A 12,173-nucleotide genomic window follows, 5' to 3' on the forward strand; every position below is an offset into this window, starting at 1 on the left:
GCTGCCTTCCAAGCAGTTGACCCGGGTTTGATTCCCGGCCAACGCAGTTTTTTCATACTTCCAAATGTTATTGAACAATGTTCTCGGATCAAAAGTTCATTAAAAATGTTCAAAGCTTTGTAAAATTCATGGTATATTCCTATAACAATTACTTTTGATTCCATCCCTGTCTGAGGTTTTATATTGTTTCAATCATTTCAGTCAAGCCATGGTGTAACATGGCATCTCGTGCATATTTTTAGAACATGTGACCTGACTTACGTACGTGGGAAATATTTGCTTTAGCAGACTCAGTCAAGCGTTGGTGGTATAGTGGTGAGCATAGCTGCCTTCCAAGCAGTTGACTTCCAATGCAGTTTTTTCATACTTCCAAATGTTGTTGAGCATGTTCTCGGATCAAAAGTTCATTAAAAATGTTCAAAGCTTTGTAAAATTCATGGTATATTCCTATAAAAATTACTTTTGATTCCATCCCTGTCTGAGGTTTTATATTGTTTCAATCATTTCAGTCAAGCCATGGTGTAACATGGCATCTCGTGCATATTTTTAGAACATGTGACCTGACTTACGTACGTGGGAAATATTTGCTTTAGCAGACTCAGTCAAGCGTTGGTGGTATAGTGGTGAGCATAGCTGCCTTCCAAGCAGTTGACACGGGTTCGATTCCCGGCCAACGCAGTTTTTTCATACTTCCAAATGTTGTTGAGCATGTTCTCGGATCAAAAGTTCATTAAAAATGTTCAAAGCTTTGTAAAATTCATCGTATATTCCTATAAAAATTAATTTTGATTCCATCCCTGTCTGAGGTACTCCTTTTATATTGTTTCAATCATTTCAGTCAAGCCATGGTGTAACATGGCATCTCGTGCATATTTTTAGAACATGTGACCTGACTTACGTACTTGGGAAATATTTGCTTTAGCAGACTCAGTCAAGCGTTGGTGGTATAGTGGTGAGCATAGCTGCCTTCCAAGCAGTTGACTTCCAATGCAGTTTTTTCATACTTCCAAATGTTATTGAGCATGTTCTCGGATCAAAAGTTCATTAAAAATGTTCAAAGCTTTGTAAAATGTATGATATCTTCCTATAAAAATTACTTTTGATTCCATCCCTGTCTGAGGTTTTATATTGTTTCAATCATTTCAGTCAAGCCATGGTGTAACATGGCATCTCGTGCATATTTTTAGAACATGTGACCTGACTTACGTACGTGGGAAATATTTGCTTTAGCAGACTCAGTCAAGCGTTGGTGGTATAGTGGTGAGCATAGCTGCCTTCCAAGCAGTTGACTTCCAATGCAGTTTTTTCATACTTCCAAATGTTATTGAGCATGTTCTCGGATCAAAAGTTCATTAAAAATGTTCAAAGCTTTGTAAAATGTATGATATCTTCCTATAAAAATTACTTTTGATTCCATCCCTGTCTGAGGTTTTATATTGTTTCAATCATTTCAGTCAAGCCATGGTGTAACATGGCATCTCGTGCATATTTTTAGAACATGTGACCTGACTTACGTACGTGGGAAATATTTGCTTTCGCAGACTCAGTCAAGCGTTGGTGGTATAGTGGTGAGCATAGCTGCCTTCCAAGCAGTTGACCCAGGTTTGATTCCCGGCCAACGCAGTTTTTTCATACTTCCAAATGTTGTTGAGCATGTTCTCGGATCAAAAGTTCATTAAAAATGTTCAAAGCTTTGTAAATTTCATGGTATATTTCTATAAAAATTACTTTTGATTCCATCCCTGTCTGAGGTTTTATATTGTTTCAATCATTTCAGTCAAGCCATGGTGTAACATGGCATCTCGTGCATATTTTTAGAACATGTGACCTGACTTACGTACGTGGGAAATATTTGCCATGGTGTAACATGGCATCTCGTGCATATTTTTAGAACATGTGACCTGACTTACGTACGTGGGAAATATTTGCTTTAGCAGACTCAGTCAAGCGTTGGTGGTATAGTGGTGAGCATAGCTGCCTTCCAAGCAGTTGACCCGGGTTCGATTCCCGGCCAACGCAGTTTTTTCATACTTCCAAATGTTATTGAGCATGTTCTCGGATCAAAAGTTCATTAAAAATGTTCAAAGCTTTGTAAAATGTATGATATCTTCCTATAAAAATTACTTTTGATTCCATCCCTGTCTGAGGTTTTATATTGTTTCAATCATTTCAGTCAAGCCATGGTGTAACATGGCATCTCGTGCATATTTTTAGAACATTTGACCTGATTTACGTACTTGGGAAATATTTGCTTTAACAGACTCAGTCAAGCGTTGGTGGTATAGTGGCGAGCATAGCTGCCTTCCAAGCAGTTGACCCGGGTTAGATTCCCGGCCAACGCAGTTTTTTCTTACTTCCAAATGTTATTAAGCATGTTCTCGGATCAAAAGTTCATTAAAAATGTTCAAAGCTTTGTAAAATTCATGATATCTTCCTATAAAAATTACTTTTGATTCCATCCCTGTCTGAGGTACTCCTTTTATATTGTTTAAATCATTTCAGTCAAGCCATGGTGTAACATGGCATCTCGTGCATATTTTTAGAACATGTGACCTGACTTGCGTACTTGGGAAATATTTGCTTTAGCAGACTCAATCAAGCGTTGGTGGTATAGTGGTGAGCATAGCTGCCTTCCAAGCAGTTGACCCGGGTTAGATTCCCGGCCAACGCAGTTTTTTCTTACTTCCAAATGTTATTAAGCATGTTCTCGGATCAAAAGTTCATTAAAAATGTTCAAAGCTTTGTAAAATTCATGATATCTTCCTATAAAAATTACTTTTGATTCCATCCCTTTCTGAGGTACTCCTTTTATATTGTTTAAATCATTTCAGTCAAGCCATGGTGTAACATGGCATCTCGTGCATATTTTTAGAACATGTGACCTGACTTGCGTACTTGGGAAATATTTGCTTTAGCAGACTCAATCAAGCGTTGGTGGTATAGTGGTGAGCATAGCTGCCTTCCAAGCAGTTGACCCGGGTTCGATTCCCGGCCAACGCAGTTTTTTCATACTTCCAAATGTTATTGAGCATGTTCTCGGATCAAAAGTTCATTAAAAATGTTCAAAGCTTTGTAAAATTCATGGTATATTCCTATAACAATTACTTTTGATTCCATCCCTGTCTGAGGTTTTATATTGTTTCAATCATTTCAGTCAAGCCATGGTGTAACATGGCATCTCGTGCATATTTTTAGAACATGTGACCTGACTTACGTACGTGTGAAATATTTGCTTTAGCAGACTCAGTCAAGCGTTGGTGGTATAGTGGTGAGCATAGCTGCCTTCCAAGCAGTTGACTTCCAATGCAGTTTTTTCATACTTCCAAATGTTATTGAGCATGTTCTCGGATCAAAAGTTCATTAAAAATGTTCAAAGCTTTGTAAAATGTATAATATCTTCCTATAAAACTTACTTTTGATTCCATCCCTGTCTGAGGTTTTATATTGTTTCAATCATTTCAGTCAAGCCATGGTGTAACATGGCATCTCGTGCATATTTTTAGAACATGTGACCTGACTTACGTACGTGGGAAATATTTGCTTTAGCAGACTCAGTCAAGCGTTGGTGGTATAGTGGTGAGCATAGCTGCCTTCCAAGCAGTTGACCCGGGTTCGATTCCCGGCCAACGCAGTTCTTTCATACTTCCAAATGTTGTTCAGCATGTTCTCGGATCAAAAGTTCATTAAAAATGTTCAAAGCTTTGTAAAATTCATGATATCTTCCTATAAAAATTACTTTTGATTCCATCCCTGTCTGAGGTACTCCTTTTATATTGTTTAAATCATTTCAGTCAAGCCATGGTGTAACATGGCATCTCATGCATATTTTTAGAACATGTGACCTGACTTACGTACTTGGGAAATATTTGCTCTAGCAGACTCAGTCTAGCGTTGGTGGTATAGTGGTGAGCATAGCTGCCTTCCAAGCAGTTGACCCGGGTTCGATTCCCGGCCAACGCAGTTTTTTTATACTTCCAAATGTTGTTGAGCATGTTCTCGGATCAAAAGTTCATTAAAAATGTTCAAAGCTTTGTAAAATTCATGGTATATTCCTATAAAAATTACTTTTGATTCCATCCCTGTCTGAGGTTTTATATTGTTTCAATCATTTCAGTCAAGCCATGGTGTAACATGGCATCTCGTGCATATTTTTAGAACATGTGACCTGACTTACGTACTTGGGAAATATTTGCTTTAGCAGACTCAGTCAAGCGTTGGTGGTATAGTGGTGAGCATAGCTGCCTTCCAAGCAGTTGACCCGGGTTTGATTCCCGGCCAACGCAGTTTTTTCATACTTCCAAATGTTATTGAACAATGTTCTCGGATCAAAAGTTCATTAAAAATGTTCAAAGCTTTGTAAAATTCATGGTATATTCCTATAACAATTACTTTTGATTCCATCCCTGTCTGAGGTTTTATATTGTTTCAATCATTTCAGTCAAGCCATGGTGTAACATGGCATCTCGTGCATATTTTTAGAACATGTGACCTGACTTACGTACGTGGGAAATATTTGCTTTAGCAGACTCAGTCAAGCGTTGGTGGTATAGTGGTGAGCATAGCTGCCTTCCAAGCAGTTGACTTCCAATGCAGTTTTTTCATACTTCCAAATGTTGTTGAGCATGTTCTCGGATCAAAAGTTCATTAAAAATGTTCAAAGCTTTGTAAAATTCATGGTATATTCCTATAAAAATTACTTTTGATTCCATCCCTGTCTGAGGTTTTATATTGTTTCAATCATTTCAGTCAAGCCATGGTGTAACATGGCATCTCGTGCATATTTTTAGAACATGTGACCTGACTTACGTACGTGGGAAATATTTGCTTTAGCAGACTCAGTCAAGCGTTGGTGGTATAGTGGTGAGCATAGCTGCCTTCCAAGCAGTTGACACGGGTTCGATTCCCGGCCAACGCAGTTTTTTCATACTTCCAAATGTTGTTGAGCATGTTCTCGGATCAAAAGTTCATTAAAAATGTTCAAAGCTTTGTAAAATTCATCGTATATTCCTATAAAAATTAATTTTGATTCCATCCCTGTCTGAGGTACTCCTTTTATATTGTTTCAATCATTTCAGTCAAGCCATGGTGTAACATGGCATCTCGTGCATATTTTTAGAACATGTGACCTGACTTACGTACTTGGGAAATATTTGCTTTAGCAGACTCAGTCAAGCGTTGGTGGTATAGTGGTGAGCATAGCTGCCTTCCAAGCAGTTGACTTCCAATGCAGTTTTTTCATACTTCCAAATGTTATTGAGCATGTTCTCGGATCAAAAGTTCATTAAAAATGTTCAAAGCTTTGTAAAATGTATGATATCTTCCTATAAAAATTACTTTTGATTCCATCCCTGTCTGAGGTTTTATATTGTTTCAATCATTTCAGTCAAGCCATGGTGTAACATGGCATCTCGTGCATATTTTTAGAACATGTGACCTGACTTACGTACGTGGGAAATATTTGCTTTAGCAGACTCAGTCAAGCGTTGGTGGTATAGTGGTGAGCATAGCTGCCTTCCAAGCAGTTGACTTCCAATGCAGTTTTTTCATACTTCCAAATGTTATTGAGCATGTTCTCGGATCAAAAGTTCATTAAAAATGTTCAAAGCTTTGTAAAATGTATGATATCTTCCTATAAAAATTACTTTTGATTCCATCCCTGTCTGAGGTTTTATATTGTTTCAATCATTTCAGTCAAGCCATGGTGTAACATGGCATTTCGTGCATATTTTTAGAACATGTGACCTGACTTACGTACGTGGGAAATATTTGCTTTAGCAGACTCAGTCAAGCGTTGGTGGTATAGTGGTGAGCATAGCTGCCTTCCAAGCAGTTGACTTCCAATGCAGTTTTTTCATACTTCCAAATGTTATTGAGCATGTTCTCGGATCAAAAGTTCATTAAAAATGTTCAAAGCTTTGTAAAATGTATAATATCTTCCTATAAAACTTACTTTTGATTCCATCCCTGTCTGAGGTTTTATATTGTTTCAATCATTTCAGTCAAGCCATGGTGTAACATGGCATCTCGTGCATATTTTTAGAACATGTGACCTGACTTACGTACGTGGGAAATATTTGCTTTAGCAGACTCAGTCAAGCGTTGGTGGTATAGTGGTGAGCATAGCTGCCTTCCAAGCAGTTGACCCGGGTTCGATTCCCGGCCAACGCAGTTCTTTCATACTTCCAAATGTTGTTGAGCATGTTCTCGGATCAAAAGTTCATTAAAAATGTTCAAAGCTTTGTAAAATTCATCGTATATTCCTATAAAAATTAATTTTGATTCCATCCCTGTCTGAGGTACTCCTTTTATATTGTTTCAATCATTTCAGTCAAGCCATGGTGTAACATGGCATCTCGTGCATATTTTTAGAACATGTGACCTGACTTACGTACTTGGGAAATATTTGCTTTAGCAGACTCAGTCAAGCGTTGGTGGTATAGTGGTGAGCATAGCTGCCTTCCAAGCAGTTGACTTCCAATGCAGTTTTTTCATACTTCCAAATGTTATTGAGCATGTTCTCGGATCAAAAGTTCATTAAAAATGTTCAAAGCTTTGTAAAATGTATGATATCTTCCTATAAAAATTACTTTTGATTCCATCCCTGTCTGAGGTTTTATATTGTTTCAATCATTTCAGTCAAGCCATGGTGTAACATGGCATCTCGTGCATATTTTTAGAACATGTGACCTGACTTACGTACGTGGGAAATATTTGCTTTAGCAGACTCAGTCAAGCGTTGGTGGTATAGTGGTGAGCATAGCTGCCTTCCAAGCAGTTGACTTCCAATGCAGTTTTTTCATACTTCCAAATGTTATTGAGCATGTTCTCGGATCAAAAGTTCATTAAAAATGTTCAAAGCTTTGTAAAATGTATGATATCTTCCTATAAAAATTACTTTTGATTCCATCCCTGTCTGAGGTTTTATATTGTTTCAATCATTTCAGTCAAGCCATGGTGTAACATGGCATCTCGTGCATATTTTTAGAACATGTGACCTGACTTACGTACGTGGGAAATATTTGCTTTCGCAGACTCAGTCAAGCGTTGGTGGTATAGTGGTGAGCATAGCTGCCTTCCAAGCAGTTGACCCAGGTTTGATTCCCGGCCAACGCAGTTTTTTCATACTTCCAAATGTTGTTGAGCATGTTCTCGGATCAAAAGTTCATTAAAAATGTTCAAAGCTTTGTAAATTTCATGGTATATTTCTATAAAAATTACTTTTGATTCCATCCCTGTCTGAGGTTTTATATTGTTTCAATCATTTCAGTCAAGCCATGGTGTAACATGGCATCTCGTGCATATTTTTAGAACATGTGACCTGACTTACGTACGTGGGAAATATTTGCCATGGTGTAACATGGCATCTCGTGCATATTTTTAGAACATGTGACCTGACTTACGTACGTGGGAAATATTTGCTTTAGCAGACTCAGTCAAGCGTTGGTGGTATAGTGGTGAGCATAGCTGCCTTCCAAGCAGTTGACCCGGGTTCGATTCCCGGCCAACGCAGTTTTTTCATACTTCCAAATGTTATTGAGCATGTTCTCGGATCAAAAGTTCATTAAAAATGTTCAAAGCTTTGTAAAATGTATGATATCTTCCTATAAAAATTACTTTTGATTCCATCCCTGTCTGAGGTTTTATATTGTTTCAATCATTTCAGTCAAGCCATGGTGTAACATGGCATCTCGTGCATATTTTTAGAACATTTGACCTGATTTACGTACTTGGGAAATATTTGCTTTAACAGACTCAGTCAAGCGTTGGTGGTATAGTGGCGAGCATAGCTGCCTTCCAAGCAGTTGACCCGGGTTAGATTCCCGGCCAACGCAGTTTTTTCTTACTTCCAAATGTTATTAAGCATGTTCTCGGATCAAAAGTTCATTAAAAATGTTCAAAGCTTTGTAAAATTCATGATATCTTCCTATAAAAATTACTTTTGATTCCATCCCTGTCTGAGGTACTCCTTTTATATTGTTTAAATCATTTCAGTCAAGCCATGGTGTAACATGGCATCTCGTGCATATTTTTAGAACATGTGACCTGACTTGCGTACTTGGGAAATATTTGCTTTAGCAGACTCAATCAAGCGTTGGTGGTATAGTGGTGAGCATAGCTGCCTTCCAAGCAGTTGACCCGGGTTAGATTCCCGGCCAACGCAGTTTTTTCTTACTTCCAAATGTTATTAAGCATGTTCTCGGATCAAAAGTTCATTAAAAATGTTCAAAGCTTTGTAAAATTCATGATATCTTCCTATAAAAATTACTTTTGATTCCATCCCTTTCTGAGGTACTCCTTTTATATTGTTTAAATCATTTCAGTCAAGCCATGGTGTAACATGGCATCTCGTGCATATTTTTAGAACATGTGACCTGACTTGCGTACTTGGGAAATATTTGCTTTAGCAGACTCAATCAAGCGTTGGTGGTATAGTGGTGAGCATAGCTGCCTTCCAAGCAGTTGACCCGGGTTCGATTCCCGGCCAACGCAGTTTTTTCATACTTCCAAATGTTATTGAGCATGTTCTCGGATCAAAAGTTCATTAAAAATGTTCAAAGCTTTGTAAAATTCATGGTATATTCCTATAACAATTACTTTTGATTCCATCCCTGTCTGAGGTTTTATATTGTTTCAATCATTTCAGTCAAGCCATGGTGTAACATGGCATCTCGTGCATATTTTTAGAACATGTGACCTGACTTACGTACGTGTGAAATATTTGCTTTAGCAGACTCAGTCAAGCGTTGGTGGTATAGTGGTGAGCATAGCTGCCTTCCAAGCAGTTGACTTCCAATGCAGTTTTTTCATACTTCCAAATGTTATTGAGCATGTTCTCGGATCAAAAGTTCATTAAAAATGTTCAAAGCTTTGTAAAATGTATGATATCTTCCTATAAAAATTACTTTTGATTCCATCCCTGTCTGAGGTTTTATATTGTTTCAATCATTTCAGTCAAGCCATGGTGTAACATGGCATCTCGTGCATATTTTTAGAACATGTGACCTGACTTACGTACGTGGGAAATATTTGCTTTCGCAGACTCAGTCAAGCGTTGGTGGTATAGTGGTGAGCATAGCTGCCTTCCAAGCAGTTGATCCGGGTTCGATTCCCGGCCAACGCAGTTTTTTCATACTTCCAAATGTTGTTGAGCATGTTCTCGGAACAAAAGTTCATTAAAAATGTTCAAAGCTTTGTAAATTTCATGGTATATTTCTATAAAAATTACTTTTGATTCCATCCCTGTCTGAGGTTTTATATTGTTTCAATCATTTCAGTCAAGCCATGGTGTAACATGGCATCTCGTGCATATTTTTAGAACATGTGACCTGACTTACGTACGTGGGAAATATTTGCCATGGTGTAACATGGCATCTCGTGCATATTTTTAGAACATGTGACCTGACTTACGTACGTGTGAAATATTTGCTTTAGCAGACTCAGTCAAGCGTTGGTGGTATAGTGGTGAGCATAGCTGCCTTCCAAGCAGTTGACCCGGGTTCGATTCCTGGCCAACGCAGTTTTTTTATACTTCCAAATGTTGTTGAGCATGTTCTCGGATCAAAAGTTCATTAAAAATGTTCAAAGCTTTGTAAAATTCATGGTATATTCCTATAAAAATTACTTTTGATTCCATCCCTGTCTGAGGTTTTATATTGTTTCAATCATTTCAGTCAAGCCATGGTGTAACATGGCATCTCGTGCATATTTTTAGAACATGTGACCTGACTTACGTACGTGGGAAATATTTGCTTTAGCAGACTCAGTCAAGCGTTGGTGGTATAGTGGTGAGCATAGCTGCCTTCCAAGCAGTTGACCCGGGTTCGATTCCCGGCCAACGCAGTTTTTTCATACTTCCAAATGTTATTGAGCATGTTCTCGGATCAAAAGTTCATTAAAAATGTTCAAAGCTTTGTAAAATGTATGATATCTTCCTATAAAAATTACTTTTGATTCCATCCCTGTCTGAGGTTTTATATTGTTTCAATCATTTCAGTCAAGCCATGGTGTAACATGGCATCTCGTGCATATTTTTAGAACATGTGACCTGACTTACGTACGTGGGAAATATTTGCTTTAGCAGACTCAGTCAAGCGTTGGTGGTATAGTGGTGAGCATAGCTGCCTTCCAAGCAGTTGACTTCCAATGCAGTTTTTTCATACTTCCAAATGTTATTGAGCATGTTCTCGGATCAAAAGTTCATTAAAAATGTTCAAAGCTTTGTAAAATGTATGATATCTTCCTATAAAAATTACTTTTGATTCCATCCCTGTCTGAGGTTTTATATTGTTTCAATCATTTCAGTCAAGCCATGGTGTAACATGGCATCTCGTGCATATTTTTAGAACATGTGACCTGACTTACGTACGTGGGAAATATTTGCTTTAGCAGACTCAGTCAAGCGTTGGTGGTATAGTGGTGAGCATAGCTGCCTTCCAAGCAGTTGACTTCCAATGCAGTTTTTTCATACTTCCAAATGTTATTGAGCATGTTCTCGGATCAAAAGTTCATTAAAAATGTTCAAAGCTTTGTAAAATGTATGATATCTTCCTATAAAAATTACTTTTGATTCCATCCCTGTCTGAGGTTTTATATTGTTTCAATCATTTCAGTCAAGCCATGGTGTAACATGGCATCTCGTGCATATTTTTAGAACATGTGACCTGACTTACGTACGTGGGAAATATTTGCTTTCGCAGACTCAGTCAAGCGTTGGTGGTATAGTGGTGAGCATAGCTGCCTTCCAAGCAGTTGACCCAGGTTCGATTCCCGGCCAACGCAGTTTTTTCATACTTCCAAATGTTGTTGAGCATGTTCTCGGATCAAAAGTTCATTAAAAATGTTCAAAGCTTTGTAAATTTCATGGTATATTTCTATAAAAATTACTTTTGATTCCATCCCTGTCTGAGGTTTTATATTGTTTCAATCATTTCAGTCAAGCCATGGTGTAACATGGCATCTCGTGCATATTTTTAGAACATGTGACCTGACTTACGTACGTGGGAAATATTTGCCATGGTGTAACATGGCATCTCGTGCATATTTTTAGAACATGTGACCTGACTTACGTACGTGGGAAATATTTGCTTTAGCAGACTCAGTCAAGCGTTGGTGGTATAGTGGTGAGCATAGCTGCCTTCCAAGCAGTTGACCAGGGTTCGATTCCCGGCCAACGCAGTTTTTTCATACTTCCAAATGTTATTGAGCATGTTCTCGGATCAAAAGTTCATTAAAAATGTTCAAAGCTTTGTAAAATGTATGATATCTTCCTATAAAAATTACTTTTGATTCCATCCCTGTCTGAGGTTTTATATTGTTTCAATCATTTCAGTCAAGCCATGGTGTAACATGGCATCTCGTGCATATTTTTAGAACATTTGACCTGATTTACGTACTTGGGAAATATTTGCTTTAACAGACTCAGTCAAGCGTTGGTGGTATAGTGGCGAGCATAGCTGCCTTCCAAGCAGTTGACCCGGGTTAGATTCCCGGCCAACGCAGTTTTTTCTTACTTCCAAATGTTATTAAGCATGTTCTCGGATCAAAAGTTCATTAAAAATGTTCAAAGCTTTGTAAAATTCATGATATCTTCCTATAAAAATTACTTTTGATTCCATCCCTGTCTGAGGTACTCCTTTTATATTGTTTAAATCATTTCAGTCAAGCCATGGTGTAACATGGCATCTCGTGCATATTTTTAGAACATGTGACCTGACTTGCGTACTTGGGAAATATTTGCTTTAGCAGACTCAATCAAGCGTTGGTGGTATAGAGGTGAGCATAGCTGCCTTCCAAGCAGTTGACCCGGGTTAGATTCCCGGCCAACGCAGTTTTTTCTTACTTCCAAATGTTATTAAGCATGTTCTCGGATCAAAAGTTCATTAAAAATGTTCAAAGCTTTGTAAAATTCATGATATCTTCCTATAAAAATTACTTTTGATTCCATCCCTTTCTGAGGTACTCCTTTTATATTGTTTAAATCATTTCAGTCAAGCCATGGTGTAACATGGCATCTCGTGCATATTTTTAGAACATGTGACCTGACTTGCGTACTTGGGAAATATTTGCTTTAGCAGACTCAATCAAGCGTTGGTGGTATAGTGGTGAGCATAGCTGCCTTCCAAGCAGTTGACCCGGGTTCGATTCCCGGCCAACGCAGTTTTTTCATACTTCCA

The 12,173-nt window shown here is 38.0% G+C and overlaps 9 non-coding genes across 9 annotated transcripts; all 9 read left to right on the plus strand.

Annotated features, from left to right (window-relative positions):
- Window positions 1–1,947: 1,947 nt before the first annotated feature.
- Window positions 1,948–2,019, plus strand: TRNAG-UCC (transfer RNA glycine (anticodon UCC)). Its single transcript has one exon. It is a non-coding gene; the product is annotated as a tRNA-Gly (tRNA).
- Window positions 2,020–2,928: 909 nt separating this feature from the next.
- TRNAG-UCC (transfer RNA glycine (anticodon UCC)) lies at window positions 2,929–3,000 on the plus strand. The gene has a single exon. It is a non-coding gene; the product is annotated as a tRNA-Gly (tRNA).
- A 559-nt stretch (window positions 3,001–3,559) lies between these two features.
- TRNAG-UCC (transfer RNA glycine (anticodon UCC)) lies at window positions 3,560–3,631 on the plus strand. Its single transcript has one exon. It is a non-coding gene; the product is annotated as a tRNA-Gly (tRNA).
- A 257-nt stretch (window positions 3,632–3,888) lies between these two features.
- On the plus strand, window positions 3,889–3,960 carry TRNAG-UCC (transfer RNA glycine (anticodon UCC)). Its single transcript has one exon. It is a non-coding gene; the product is annotated as a tRNA-Gly (tRNA).
- Window positions 3,961–6,096: 2,136 nt separating this feature from the next.
- Window positions 6,097–6,168, plus strand: TRNAG-UCC (transfer RNA glycine (anticodon UCC)). The gene has a single exon. It is a non-coding gene; the product is annotated as a tRNA-Gly (tRNA).
- Window positions 6,169–7,437: 1,269 nt separating this feature from the next.
- On the plus strand, window positions 7,438–7,509 carry TRNAG-UCC (transfer RNA glycine (anticodon UCC)). The gene has a single exon. It is a non-coding gene; the product is annotated as a tRNA-Gly (tRNA).
- Window positions 7,510–8,418: 909 nt separating this feature from the next.
- TRNAG-UCC (transfer RNA glycine (anticodon UCC)) lies at window positions 8,419–8,490 on the plus strand. The gene has a single exon. It is a non-coding gene; the product is annotated as a tRNA-Gly (tRNA).
- Window positions 8,491–9,768: 1,278 nt separating this feature from the next.
- On the plus strand, window positions 9,769–9,840 carry TRNAG-UCC (transfer RNA glycine (anticodon UCC)). The gene has a single exon. It is a non-coding gene; the product is annotated as a tRNA-Gly (tRNA).
- Window positions 9,841–12,084: 2,244 nt separating this feature from the next.
- Window positions 12,085–12,156, plus strand: TRNAG-UCC (transfer RNA glycine (anticodon UCC)). The gene has a single exon. It is a non-coding gene; the product is annotated as a tRNA-Gly (tRNA).
- Window positions 12,157–12,173: the final 17 nt, after the last annotated feature.

Source organism: Crinia signifera, unplaced genomic scaffold (assembly GCF_055691185.1).
Source record: "Crinia signifera unplaced genomic scaffold, ASM5569118v1 HAP2_SCAFFOLD_103, whole genome shotgun sequence".
NCBI classification, from domain to species: domain Eukaryota; kingdom Metazoa; phylum Chordata; class Amphibia; order Anura; family Myobatrachidae; genus Crinia; species Crinia signifera.